At 46.0% G+C, this 14,454-nt stretch overlaps 1 protein-coding gene across 3 annotated transcripts in view; it reads left to right on the top strand.

Moving 5' to 3' along the window:
* The first annotated feature begins 8 nt into the window (after positions 1–8).
* Positions 9–14,454, top strand: part of FBXO42 (F-box protein 42) — a 50,943-nt gene continuing 36,497 nt past the window's right edge. For 2 of the 3 annotated variants that reach the window (XM_062593471.1, XM_062593470.1), the window contains exon 1: positions 84–157. The gene's annotated coding sequence lies outside the window, so the exon portion shown is untranslated. Of the gene's footprint in view, positions 158–14,454 lie in introns of all 3 variants that reach the window. The other variant, XM_062593473.1, reaches the window with a different exon arrangement.

Genomic DNA, 14,454 nt, shown 5'->3' with positions numbered 1-14,454 from the left:
GCTGCGGGCTGGCCGCCGCGGCCGGAGCGGCGGGGACGCGGCTGCCGAGGCGAGGGAAGATGGCGGCGCCGGCGCGAGGCGTCACCGGGGCGACGGGGCGTCCTCGGCCCTGAGCAGCGCCAGCGCCGCCGAGGCGGGGGGCGGCGGCCGCCGGCAGGTGAGGAGCGGAGCGGAGCGCGGGCCCCGCCGGGCCGGGGGCAGCGGGACGGCAGCAGTCGGGGGCCCCCCGAGGCCCTGTTGTGCGTGTGGGGCGGGGGGGGAACCGCGGAACCGCGGCCGCCAACCCGAGCGGGGCCCGGCCGGTGCCCGGTAGCTCCGCGGCCGCCGCTCCGCCCGCCGAGGGCGGCGCTGGCTCCTCGCCGCCGCCTCATTGTCCGCTGCGGGGAGCCCGGGGGGCGCCTGGAGACCTGCCAAACACCCCCCTCCCCCCCGCAGAAAATTCCGAAAAAATCCTCCTCAAGGGGGGAAAAAAGGCGTTTTTCTCTGAAAACCCGCGGCGGCGCCGCTGCGTCTCGGGGAACGCGCGACCCCACGGCCACGGGAGTTACCTGCCCTTCGCGCTGAGCCTCGCCTCGCCTCACGCCGCGGCTGGTAACGAGATGAACCGTTTTTCCCCCCCTCCCAATCTATGGGCAAAACCCGAGTCTCGGGACGCGGGGAGGGTTCCCGGCGCGCTGGATAACTTGGAATTCGCCTCTCGGCTTGTGTCTGTATTTGTGGGTTTCTCCCGGTGTCATTGCTTTATTTATTTATTTATTTTTATTGTATTTTATTGTATTTTATTTGTTGTTGCTCTTATCGCTGTCCTGGAAGCAGTGTATTAAATTCAGAGCTTGCGGAGCCCGATGTTTATCAGCCCGGTGTGGCTGTAGGTACTGCTTCTCCTGGCACTGGTGTAATGTCTTTTTTTTTTTTTTTTTTTTTTTTTTTTTTGGCACAGCTGGGCTGCGCTGAAGCCTTGAACGCTCTAGTGTTACTGCAGGGCTCACCGCCTTGCAGAGGTCCTCGCTTGGGAGGATTACCCTCCGCTCTAAGCAAGGTGCAGCCCCTCAAGCTCTCCGGAACAACGTTTCTTGCCTCGAACCCTTTCGGGTTTCTAAATCTGAGCGTTTCTCTCACGCGCTCCGAGAGCCAGCGTAGCGCCCTTGGTATCTAGCGCTTAAGAATCTGAACCCGAATCTGTGCTTGGAGGAAGAACAAAAGACAAGCCAGGCAAAGCCTTACTAAACTGAAATGCTGGTCTGTGGTGTGGTGAATCAGTTTGTTAGATAGGAGCGTTTTCTGTCTGGAAGATAACCTAGTCGATTGGAGGGGGATGCCGTTTGTGTTAAAACAGCTTTAATTACTGTTAGGGAGACTTGTTTGTATCGCAGGTCTGCGAGTGGAAGTGCTTTAGCAGAAGAGATGCTGTAAATATGCGAGTGGACAGAGATAGCGTTGCTCTTGGTACAAGTTGTCCACCTTTGTAAAGGGGGCTTGTATTAGCTTAAAACACATTTCATTTGAGATGCAGCTGACCTCAATTTGGAGTGTGATGGCATTTTTACCCACCCGGCCCTTCAAGAGCAAAGGAGTCACCCCCTGTCATTGCCTGACATCCCAAAGCCTTAATCAATATCTTGCGTTGCAGGTTGCGTGGCTTAGGAAGTGCCAGGTCCGTGATGACGCTGCAGCGTCTTCACAAACTGCCCCTTATCACAATGCAGTGGTTGCAATCAGGGCTTGAAAGAAGACAAGTTTTCCAGCCGGAGAACCAAACCTATGAGCAAGGTGTGGCATGAAAGTTAAGATGGACTTCTTAGGAATTTCTTATTCCTTTGTGTTCCCACCATCATCTCTCCTTCCTTTTCCCTATATTGATGCCAGGGGGTGGGAGTAACTCTCAGATTTGCCTTGGGGGCTCCCTTTGCTTCCCCCCTCCCCCCAGTATAGTTACATCTACCTTTCAGCCCTCTGTGCAGGTCCTGGTGGGAGCAGAGGCCCCAGCCGATGGGGCTGTGTCAGCAAAAAGCCTTTTTTTGCATTGATGTGCTGTACCGCCAGCGTGAGTTTGTACCGGCGTGGTTTGTTTCTCTGCGCTGGAATAAGTGATATCAGCAGAAGCATGTCTTGCCAGAACGAGCAGTAGCTGTGGCAGAGGCACTGAGCAGTAGAAGTCAGTATAGCTGTGCTTGCAAAGCGTCCCTGGCAGAGACACTGGTTGGAAAAGGGGAAAGAGCAGCTTCTGCCTTCCCTTGGCTAGATTAGTTGAATCTCCTCCACAGTTTTTAGCAAGGAGGGCTCTCCATTACTTTCCCTTTCTCCCAAAGTTCTTGGCATTTTTGTTGGTCATGAACAAACCCTCGCAGCAAACCGGACGCTGCTCGTAGCTGTAACAAAAAGCTGGGTAGTGCTAAAGGGTCACGGTGTGGCTGAGAGTCTGTCTCGCTTGACTGTTGGGGAAAACTGCAAAAAGCACCCAGGTAGGAATTGACTTTATTGGCAGAGTATGTCAAAGCTTATCAAGTACAAGGTTGGAAATCTTATGTTGGAATTAAAACTTAGGTTGTGCAGAATTTAATGGGATAGGTCTGTACGTATAGCTTGCCAGGTTTTCCACACAGCGGTGGCCAGCACATGAGTGGGCTTTCTCAGTTTTCAGTATTTAAGTTCCACGCCACTTCTGGTTTGGCTTTTTTTTTTCTTTTTTTTTTTTAAAAAAAAGAGGATGTTTCCTCTCTGCCTGCTTTTCCTGAGAAAATTTGACTCTGAACACTTGAACGCATATAAGGCAGCTCCTTCGTAGTCTCTGCATCTCTTCCTTGCCATGTTTGCTTCCTTGCTAGGCTGTTTCCAAGGCTAGGTATAACTCTCATAGAGAGAGAAATTAGTCATTCAACCCTATTAGTTCATCGGTGCTTTTGGATCTGTCTTGTTTGTATTTCTTACCAAAACAGAATTGTGTGCAGCAGGTTTTCTCTCTTGCGTGTTTTCACATAGCCAAGATGTTTATGCATGTCTTTCCTCTTCGGTTACCTGGCATTTTAACTGACAGATTTCTCCACCCAAGCACCATTTTTTTTCGTGGTGGTGAGTGAAATACTCTGCAAAGCATTTGGGCTTGAAAGGTGCCTGCATAGTACAAAGTTTTGTTATTGCTTACAGTAGCACTGATTTACAACATCGTGCTGTTTTGTTCTCGTTGACTACTCGTGACAGCACGTGTGATTTTAAAACTGAGGTTACTTCAGCCTTCACTCATGCTTACACTCGGATTTTTTTGTGTATTTGGCTGTTGGTGAAGCCCTAAAACGAATCTCACGTGCAGAACAAATTACTGTCGTGACTGTGGCTAGTACACAAAATCTTGCATGGCTTCTTGGAGATTTTAGGCAATTGGTTTTTATTGTTAAGTGTTCCCTTCACATCTTCTGGGAAGGGGCACTTGTTTATGAAGATGGTGGGCTGCATATGACTGTTCGTTAAGTCTCAAAAAAAATGTAGTTTTATATATTCTCTCTGTATTTCTAATGGAAAGAGTGACACCAACCATAGTTCTGGAGTGGAAAGACACATCATGCATTCCCAGACATGAGTGATAATTTTTCTTTCTTTTTTTCTTTCCTTTTTTTTTTTTTTTTTAATGCGTGTTTTCAGAGCTTCAAAGAGTTGTTGGGTTGTAATGCAGGCTGCTTTGGTCACTGCCAATTTGAGCCATTTCCACAGGATGTGACTGAGTGCTGCTTGAAAAGGGTTCCCACTTTCTGTGTAAACAGAGCTATGTGTCTGAGGGAAGTTATTTTCCCTGTGTATTTAGTCATGGGAGGGTTTATTGCAAAACATTGATTCAGACCTTGCCCTTACAAATTTTTGAGATTGAACACAGATAAGTTTAATACCCTTGTTAGCTTTTAAAATGCAGTGTCATGCCGGGATGTCTGCAAGGACTTATAAAAGGTGGTAGAGCCAGAAAGAAGTGCTGGGCTGCAAGACTCATCCAAATCTAGATAAAAGCTTTTGAAAAGAGGACTCTGGTGGCTCTGATGATGTACTTAATGGGTGTTTTGCCAGATAAGAGCTCCTTTCAGAATGTGTTTTCTGCTTTGAGTGGGACTGCGTGCAATCGGTGACATCCCCCGAGAGATCGAATCAAGGTATCTGCTTTTTGGGCTTAGCCGAGCTATCCTGCCGTTAATAGCTAATGCAGCTTTTTGATGTGGTTTAGAAAGTCAAATTTTCTTTCGAGCGTGCTTATCCTCTTATATAAAGAGGAGAAGTTTGACATCTGTGTCAAAATTGTAACAAGAAACTTGGTATTGTGCAACATGCAGAAAAATGCAGTTCTTGCCTCCAGGACCTTACTATTTAAAGAGCTGCAAATGTTCTCTTAGACCTTCAATTAATTCATATTTGAGCACACTAGGGAGTATCTTCTCATCCCAGTTTTATGGTAAGTTAAAATATATATATATATGTATCTACTAGCTAAGCAACTTCCCGAGTGAAGATGAAAATGTGTGTTTTCCCCTTATTTAGTGTGGTTGGGACAGCTGTGATTTTTGACTTCAGTGAGCTGTATCTGTTCTTGTGTTTTTAGATGCATTTTAAAATATTAGTCTGGTTTATGTTGTTTTGTGGCATGTGCAAGTTCCATAGTAGCTTGGGCTTTTGAGGGTTTAAGGTAAGACATCTGTGCTGTCTGAATTTTTGGGCTTCTTGTTAAGTTAGGATCGTTGTGCTGTAGTAACGCTCCCTTCTGCCTCTGATCTCATCAGATCTGCGACAATCAGTAGCATTAGCCCTGTCAATGCTTCGAGATGCTTCTAAAGATATCCTAGGTCTCGGCAGAAAACAGCGTTTGATTCTGCCGAAAAGATGCTTTTATTAAATTGATTCTCAAGGTGCAGTAGTAGGAGGTGTCATCCTGCTGGACAGGTCGTATATTATAGATGTAAAAGCAAGAGATTGCCACTAAATACTGAAAATACATGATGCTTTAGCAAAATTCTCATTTCAGTATATGTGTTTTGGCTGATCAAAGCTGCCTATAAGGCTGAGAAAATTATTACACTTGCCTGTCATGAATCTATAGTCTGTATGGAAGTGGCACGTTTCAGTAGGCAAAGGTATGGTTAGCTGAATGATTTAGGATTTGATCCTATCCTGGATAAGAGGTAGCTCATAAATGTAAAAATGTTACTGTTAAGACTATTCAGTGTAGGTGACTGTAGGAAGAAAGCAGCGTGCAGAAACATCCACAACTGTTCATCTCAAAACTTTTCACGTAGGGATTCAGAGAGAGGAAGAGCTGTTCCGTCATACTTATGAAGTTTTTTATCGTGCTGGAGAGACTATAACGATATAAGTGATTTATTCTTGCTTTAACAGAAGAGTGTGAGTCCCTTCGGTACTGAGGGGCAGTTAAGCTCGTAGCGAGCTTCCAATCACAGAGGAAGCTGCTAAATGCATATGGAGCATTAAATGTATTTTAAAAGCTTAGTTCCTCCAAAGGAAAATGTTTTCAGTGACACTGTTTTCTCCTGTCCTTGGTTTTGCCTGTTAAACCAATTCCAGTTGTTCCTTTTCTTATTAGGGTGCCTTTAAAAACGAAAGGAGCGCAAAATCGCTCGCGAAATGTTTTGATGGTTGTGCATCAGATCCTTTCATTGGAATGAGAAAGCGGCTGCTAAAAACAACTTAAATGAGAAGTGCAAAGAGCAGCCACTCTCATGCCATTGTTATCACATCCATTCTGTAGCCGAGCGCGTTGAGCTAAAATTGAGTTCAATTCCTAGCGTGTCCGTTGAGCAGCCACCTTTAATCTGTCCTGTTGAATGCATACTCTTCCTGCATTTGTTTTTAGAGCGGCTGTTTTTTCCCTATCGCACCGGTGGCTGGGGACTTCAGAAAGTCCTTTGGCCGTTGAGGTTTTGGAGCAGTGGTGACCTGGTCGGAGAACGCGGACGCGCATCGCGGCTCAGGTTAGGAGACATGCGCGTTGCCTTATCCCGCTCCCAACCCCGCGGTACAGCCTGGCTTTTGGATGCTGCGCTGCTGGGAAATGCCGAGGGTTTTCCGTAATCCTTCAAGATAGGGTTTGCCCGGCTCTCCTGCTCCATGCGACAAATGGCTGTGCTTATTGGTGGGAAGGTGTGGCAGCTTAAATTAGAAAGAGGTGCTCGTTTGGGTGGCAGGAGCGCTGGGCTGTGGTTTGGGGTGGTAATGAAGGGAAACCTTGGGCTGCTGGGGGCCGAGCTCTTGAGTAAGAGGTGAGGATGAGTATTAAATGAACGCACTTCCTGTGAATTTTTATTTGCTGTTTAACTCGGTGTGGATTGGATTTCTGTTGCAAAGAGGGTTTTTTAATGTCTTTTTCTCCTTAATGTTGTTTAATATCCAGTATTCATAAGCCTTAGTAAACAACCTTGAAAAGATATGCCAGGATAAAATGATAGCCTGTGGATTTTAGCGGTGAGGCACTTAATTGTAGTGGATTTGTTTCTCAGTGTGTTGCTTTTTTATTATTATTATTCACTGAGGACAATTTCCTAAGAAGAAGAAGGAAGAGATTACTGAAAGCAAATTCTCAAAATGTGTGGGAAAAGAAGCAAATACTTGTCTGACTTGTTTGCTGTGTCTTCTGAAGATCTGTGAGAAAACTGGGTCTTGTGAAATCTGTTTTAAATTAATTGCAACAGCGGTTGGGTTGTACTTTCCTGTAGGTGGCTCAGTTGCTTGCAGGCTGCGTTTGCCATGTTGATGGGGCTGTTTGCTACCCCATGCAGAGGCATGCGGGTCGTTCCTGGGTCCTTGCCCCTCTTTTTGTCCTGTAAAGACTTGGGGAAAGCTGTAAACGTCAGAGGAGACATCAAGCAGTCCTTCCTGCTCAATAATAACGTTTTACACATTTGCATTGCCAATGATGGAGAAGTAGGAGCTGCCCAGGAGGAAATTAATTCTCCTTCCCGTCTGCTACTTTCTGAAGCATTTGAAGAAAAGCTCTGTTGCTACCTCTAAATGACACCGCATTTTTCCTGAACCGGTTTGTTTTCCCCCGTGAGAATACGTGCGTGCAAAGCGCTGTTGCTGATTCTGCTAAACATGCTTTTGCCGTAATCTTTAGCTCTCGGAAAACGGTTCTCCCAGTGCTCGTTGCTCTCACAGACCTCATTGACGGTTAATGAAAGAGACTCTGTCTAGACTGCCAGTTACGGAGCTAATGATAGCTCAGCAGGATTTGGAGATACGAGAAGCAGCGCTGCCTTAAAGCCGGTCCCGTATTGAAATCTCCGTTTGATGCTTGGCAAGGCTCTGGTAGAGGGAAGTTAACGCACAAAAAAGTGAAGGCGTGTTGTGCAGCTTCAGGGTGAAAGCAGCCCATATCCTCTTCCTCCCGGGTTACTTTTCCCTGTGAAACTGCGGCCGATGGCCTCGCGCTGACATACGTGTCCCGTCCGCGTGGACCCTTAGGCAGTGTTCTTCTCTTCCAGGCCAAATTGCACAACGCTGCGAGAGGGTCCCGGCTTTGTATTCTCAGAGCAGCGATCGGTATTCGTTAGCTGCTCACGCTGCCTGGTTAGTATCCTGTGAATAAGGATACTGGTGATAAATTCAGGCACATTCTGAATTTATATGTTTGGTCCCTCTTTACGGGTGTCAAGGCAAGCACTTAAGCTCTGCGCTTGCTTTTCATAAATCTTACTCTTTTCCGTCAGCCTTTTATGTTTTGATTAGTGTCTCTTTGTTTCCATTCCAGTGCCGACTATTTCCAGCTAGCTGTCAAAAATAAAAAAAGAGCTCTTGGCGCTCTCTGAATATTCATCTTAACTGGAGAGAGGCAACGACCTAGTTTCTTAAGCACAGGTCAGGGAACCAGAAATCTCGGCATTGTAATGCCGGCGCTGTCAAGGACTTGCTGCTCCTGACCTTGGCTTCTCGGTGCTTTTGTTCCTTTACCTATAAAACGGGGTTAATTACCGCTGCGGCGCTTACAAGTCGGGCAGCGGGACACCCGCTGATCGGCGCTTTTGTAATGCGCAAATGCGTTTGAGGGTGTGTTTGGTAAGTTGGTGGCAGGTATATGTGGACACGGTGTGTGTGCTGTCACGGCAGCGCGTTTTCTGTTAGCTGTCAAGTGTACCGTGTTTACCAACACCACCTCTTTATTCTATGGCTGAGAGAATGAAAATGTTTTCTGTTTTGTTGCGTTTTCATTTGTTTTTGTCGCATGTTCGGCAAACAGAGCGGAAATGAGGCTTGTTTCGACTCAGTTCAGTGGGATGCAGCCTGCCTTGTGGGCAGCACGAAGCTGAGCATTGCCGGAAGGTTAACTGCCGTCGGCAGCCTTCGCTTCGTGGGTTAGATCAACTTGTTTGCTTAAGATGATGACAAGCAAATTCAGGATGTGACTTGCCAGGTGGACGTCGCCAAACGTGCTTCCAGCGGCTCAGCGAGCGTGTTGGCCGCGTTATGTGTGTTATGGCTGAGCAGCTTATCTGTTGTGCACGAAGACAGAGAGGAGACCATCGAAGATGGAGAAGAGACTGTCGTTGGCGAGTGCTTGTGTACTAATGATGTCTCTGTCAAGATGGTGGTAGATATCTTGAAACCCTCCTTGCTAGCAAAGGTAAAAACCTTGCATCAGCAAGCTCCTGTTAAGTCAGCAGTACATCTGAAAGCTGCAGATATTGATTTAAATGAAACCTTGGCTGCTGAGTCTCTTCTATGCTAATACATGGCTTTTTCTGCTTCATCCTTGCTGGCGTGAAAGTTGGTAACATTGAGCTCTTCACCCCTTCAGATGGGATGTCTCAGAGCTACTTGTTACTTAAATTTCTTAGTCAGTAAGGGAACACTGTGGTTCTTAAAATAAGGTTGTAGAGTGAGTTTGCTCTATTGCAAACACTGAATTCTTCCACGCCCCCCTTCCTTTAAATGCATATGTGCGAAGACCACATTAGAAGGGAGTGGGGGAGAGAAGCAGAGGCTTGAATGTGAACGCTTGCGTGATGAGTTGCCCTGCTAGTAAACCCTGACCTTGACCTAGCATTTGTGCAGCAATTTACTTTTATTGAGCGCTAGAACTTCATTCTTCTTTCCTGTAGCAAACTGCTAAGCCTGAATTTTAGAGCCATGTTGGAAACCTAAATCTTGCCTGGCTGCCCTGCCCCTTAAAGCTATGAGAGGCTCCTGAATTGGAATGTGTTAAACATTACAGCGTAGATTAACGCTTATTTACTGAACTCCCTTGAAATGGCTCGTAGTCTTTCTGGAGGAAGCCATACAAAGCAGTGTATTTTGCTTTTTTCTTTTTTTTTTCCCCCTTCTCTCTCTTTCTCTCTCTCTCCCCCCAGGCTTTTGCTTGGTTTCTTTTGGAAGCAAGGCTCGTTGCAATCACTCTAGCCCTCTTCCTCTCACGCTAACTCCTGACCCTGTTGCTTTTCAGCCTAGTTCAACGGAGGGAGAAAAATCTCAGAGATGTTAAGGTCCTCCACGTTTTGTAGGGAATATAAAGGGAGAGGAAGGATGCTGTTAGTGCCTTCCCTGAAGGAAAGAAGGCAGCAGGAGCTCAACTTCACAGAGACCAGAGAAGCTGAAGGAAGAGGTACCTGGGAGGAGGAAGGTATGACTCCCTCAGCTGGATTGCGGTAGGCACCGGGGCTCCATTGCAAGGGCTGCATCAATAGGAAACTGCATTTTTTTTTGGTTCCTGAGATGCCTGTTTTAGTGGCTGTGCCTAGGGAGGTGGATACAATCCATGATTTTCCAGGCCAAGGTACTTGCGCGCTGCATAGGATTGTGCCACTTGCTGCAGGCCGCTTCCCCGTTGCAGTGCCTGATTGACCCCCGGCACCGCGGGGACTCGATGTGGGCAGCAGTTTGTTGGGAATTGCGCTGGAAACGACTGCGGAGATTCCTTGCGGTTATACCGCACAAGGAAAAGACTTTTCTTTATTTAAAAGCAAAACAAAAACCCAGACCACACTGAGTAAGCATCTAATTCAGTCTGTCAAAAAGTAAGGAATGAACTCACTGAACATGTTTGGGTAGCTCTTGCTCAACTCTTAATTCTGTTAGCAAACCTCTCCCTGAGATGTTTCCATGTTTACATATGATTGTTTTGCCCAAGCACTTTTTGTGTGTGTGTTTGAACGTAAAAATGGGCATTGCGGTGTCTTGCCATATAATTACAGAAATGAAGTTCCTACATTACGGCTTATTCTCGGCACATTCAAGACTGTTGGTTTTAGATGAATCGCATGTGTCTCGCTAACAGTTTTAACTGTGGATTTGGCCTTACTTGCCTGAAATCTGTCCAGGAGTTAGTAAATTTTAGTAGCTTCTGCATCTTTAGATGCTGTTGTCAGTAGGAAGTAAGGAAATGAAACTGTATTAGAATTTTTTACAAGCTGTCCTCTAAGTAAGCAGGTTAATTTGAACTTGACAGATACTGCCCATGAGTTTTAGCCTTGTTGTGCTATCCTGAGCAAGGAGGGAGACCACATTTATTTCCAGTATTTGCTGTCTTGTGTTTTGTTGGTATTATCAGACAGGAGTTCAATTTTAGACCGAAAATCTTGTCTGTGTTGGATGTTCTTATCTGGGCAGCCGTCGTGCTGCCGTTAAAAGTGTTTATCCTCAGGCAGCTAACGTTACAACGGGAACAGTATCTGTACCTTTTTCTTGAAAACTTTCTGATGCATTTTGAATTCTCGAGGCCATTTATTTGCTTGGGTTTTTTAATCTTATTTGCCTTCAGTTGTTTGGGAGCTGATTTTTTTTTTCTCTTTTGCTGTGGAAAGTACAGGCAGGTGTGAAAAAACTTTTAATTAACAGCTTGGAGGGAGCCAGCAGAGGGAGCGTGTGAGCCCAAAATATTATTTTTTTTACAAGTCCTACAAAATCTGGGGTGGCTTCAGTAAGGGCGACAAATTTCAAGAGTAAACCTGGACATGGACAGTCCGTCTGGTTATCGCGTCCAGGTTGCACCATTTTCAAAATGGGCCGTGTTTGGGTCTAGGTTACTGGCATCTGCCTAGGGTTGACACTTGGATTCATGTCCAGCTTGGTTGGAGGGTTGCAACATCGTTGGGTGACAACTGCAATTTCAGAATTGGAAGCGTGCAAATGTGGGTTGAATTTCCTTGTTGTGGGGGTCCGTCCTGGGAGGAGGTGGAAACTCAGAGAAGATGCCCCCCCGTATACGAATGCCTAGCCCAACTGGATAACCTTTTTCACCTGGGGTAAACGTATTTAACGCACAGTGTGGTTTATATTTGGGGCTCGTTGGCCCCCACAGCGCGCGTTGCGAGCTGCAGTGGTACTGAATTGCGTGATGCAACATCTCCTTTCGTCCTGCTTGTGTTTATTATGCTGGCTCTTGCTTTGGAGAGGTTTTGATAGGTTTTAAACAACTTGATGCTTGAACAGGCAAGCTATTTCAAGCGTAATAAGGCCATCAAAAGAAACTAGAAAGGCTTCAAATTCATTTGCTGCGGATGCATTCTGGGATTTGTGACTGGATGTTGGAGATCTCCACTTATTTAGCAGCTTTCTGCAATGATGCCTAGAGACGGTCTTGGTGCTTTAGCTTTTTGTTTGAGTTCTTGATTTGTTAATATTTCATTAACCTTTTAGGCAAATCTTGATGTCTCTGCCTTCCTCTGGTTTATTGCATTAGCAAATTCTAATGACAGGTTAATTATAATGACAAGTTTTCCTGTGCACACTTAAATACTGCTCTATTTTTTTCTTTTTTTCTGATGACTGTGTGCCAAACTAGAAGTGTAGAAACTGTGTGCTATCTGGGTTTGTATTTGTAGAATAAATCCAGAGTAAATCTCTCTCTCTCTCTCTCTCTCTCTTTTTTTCCCCCCTTTTCTTTTCCTGTGATGCCTCCTGTGCTGTAATTTTACAGGAAGATGCATTACGCAGAAGGTGACTACTTTGATTGGTGTGCTGTTTGTGTAATAAATCTCACTGCATGATGATACATGACTTCATTTTTTATATTTTGCTGCAAGCTTAGAATAAAAATGAGCACTCACTGGAACCTTCCCTCAGCTAAGTTATGTGGAGGGATGGCAGGGATTTCTGGTAACTATAAACTTTTTTTATTACAATATATCAATTAAAATTCACCGTTAACCATGTTGTCATATTACAGATATACTGCAGGACGTATTGCACTGGAAGCCATGTAAATTTTGAACATGCGTACAGACTTGTCTCTGGAATCCTTATAAAAGTCCTGGGTTAGCAGGCAAAAAAACAAGCAGCAGGAAGGTAGTGTAAAGAGAGAGAGATTTCCAGTTTGAAGCTTGCAGATGGAATTTATGTAACCTTTGTTTTCAAGGCTGAAGCTAGGTCTTATTGGGAGGAAAAACAATTTCCTGCCGAAATGCAGCTAGGGGGAAAAGCTGCACTTCAAAGAACTTGTAATTGCCTGTTTTGGAGGGATGAAAAGAAAAGCTTGTTGCAGGTGTCCTCAAGGTCTCCCTCATTCATCCTTCCAGTGCAGCCATTTTCGGTCTGATACCAGCACAGCAACACGGGCAGGATATTGCACATCACCGTTTCCCAGGGTTTTTCACTAAAATCTGCTACTGTGCATTGCTGAAATTCCCAAGAACGCTTCCAAGAGTGCTTCCCAATAAATCTACTTTAGCTAACAGGACTCTAGGGCCCCTGATCTCTGCCCCATATCCCAAGCAATTCACGGCTTCGTTTATTCATGAACCTAATTGGTTTCTCCTCCCTAATGCGACTGGAATTAAATGCCTTACTTTGCTGTTGCTCTTTCGTCACTTGAAGTAGTGTTGTGAGATTTCCCGTGGCTTCTTGAGGTTCTTGTTCTTGTAAGTACACCCTTCACTCCCTTCCTGTACTGTTGCGTTGATAAAGCAGTACGCATCTACCGCTTAAGTAAAGGAAATAGTACTTTATTTTTGCCTGTTGTGTCACTGGAATAAGGCTCGTGGCTTCTGTAGGGTGACGGATGCTAGCAAAAGCCCCGCTGGAGGGACAAAGCTTGCCAGGTCCGTTGCTCTTCCTTCTCCTCCTGGTTGAGCAGAGATCTGGGGCGAGCACGGCAGTGTTTTCCTGCTCTTGCTTCCGAGAGGTAGGTTTGGCTTTGAAAGCCTCGGTTGCAAATAAGGGGAGGGGGAAATGAAAGCCCCTGGGTGTGTGTGGGGAGAAACTTGGGGGCTTGTGAGGTTTATAGTGTTTATAGTGTTAGTCACCTAACGCACCCTCCTGCTCGCCCTGTGGGCAAAACTCTCCTCCCGCAGCCTTTGAAGGATGCCACCAAATGCTTGAAGTGTTCTTATTCACCTGCTCATTAAATTCTTCTTTTCGTTTGCCAAATAGTCATTTTCCAGCCTTGCTTCTAATGGAAGTCGGAATGAATCCGGTGGTTTTTGTTTCCACCCGAGTCCTTGACGGCGCCGGCGGCGCAGGAACGCCTCATGCCCGCTGCTGCAGATAAACTTACTTTCTTCATCCAGCAAAGTATCGTGCGACAATACTCCTTCGCAGTAAAGGTAGAGATTTCTTCAAGGAAAGCACTTGTAAGACTTGTACTCAAAAGCATCTGCCTGTTAGAGGATCGTTTTCTTGAGATGGGCGGGAAATCAGACCCAAGTGATCCAAACGTCTCTTTAAACACTACTCTGCTGTGCTGACGGGGCTGCTGACAAGCAGAATAAGTAGTTGCAAAATGCGAGGAAGAGGCTGGGGAGCAGGTTGGAGGCAGCTGATATCTTCTACCCCTAAATTAACTCCGTAGCAACGAATTGCCAAGTGCAATTAAATATCTGCGGGGTCCCTTCCTGCTTCCAACTGAAGCACTCATCCTGTTAGGGCTGGGTGCTTTAACACACCTTCCTTTTTTTTTTTTTTTCTGCAAGAGAGAGCACAGCTTCTACAATTACTTTCGGTTAGTGATTTATTTTATTGTGGCGTGTTAAGGTGAGCAATCCCGTGTGAGTAATGAGTGATGTGCTCTGACTCAGTGCTATTGCACGGCCTCTTCTTTTCACCCAACGACTTTCCCTCAGAGGTTGGGTTGTTCCCCCCCACCCCTCCACACCACCATCACCCAGTTGGGTTATTTTTCCTAAGCACAGGAGGGGAAACCTTCAACGTGTATTGAACCCCTTTAGTTAGGAGCTGCTTTAGGTGAAGCGTTCCGTCTCCTGAAGCCGTATCACCGTGGCTGTGCGATGCTTCGTTTTGAAAGAGCTTTAATTACTCGCCCAAAGGTCTTGACACCCCGAAGGAAACCTTCTGCCGTTCGTGTTTTAGTGCAGGCCTGAGCCGCAAGTGGAAGAACAGCAAGGTGATTCCCCAGGGACGTAAACCCGCAGCCTAAATCCTGAAAGTGCCTGCCCAAAGCCTTGGTGCGTGGTCACAGGGGCTTTTTTTTTTTTTTTTTTTTTTTTTTTTTTTTTTTGGTCTCGATGGGGATTTTGCATG

This window comes from Rhea pennata, chromosome 22 (genome assembly GCF_028389875.1).
Source record: "Rhea pennata isolate bPtePen1 chromosome 22, bPtePen1.pri, whole genome shotgun sequence".
Lineage (NCBI taxonomy): Eukaryota > Metazoa > Chordata > Aves > Rheiformes > Rheidae > Rhea > Rhea pennata.
The sequence above is the reverse complement of the archived record's forward strand: the minus strand, read 5'-3'. Positions and strand labels throughout refer to the sequence as shown.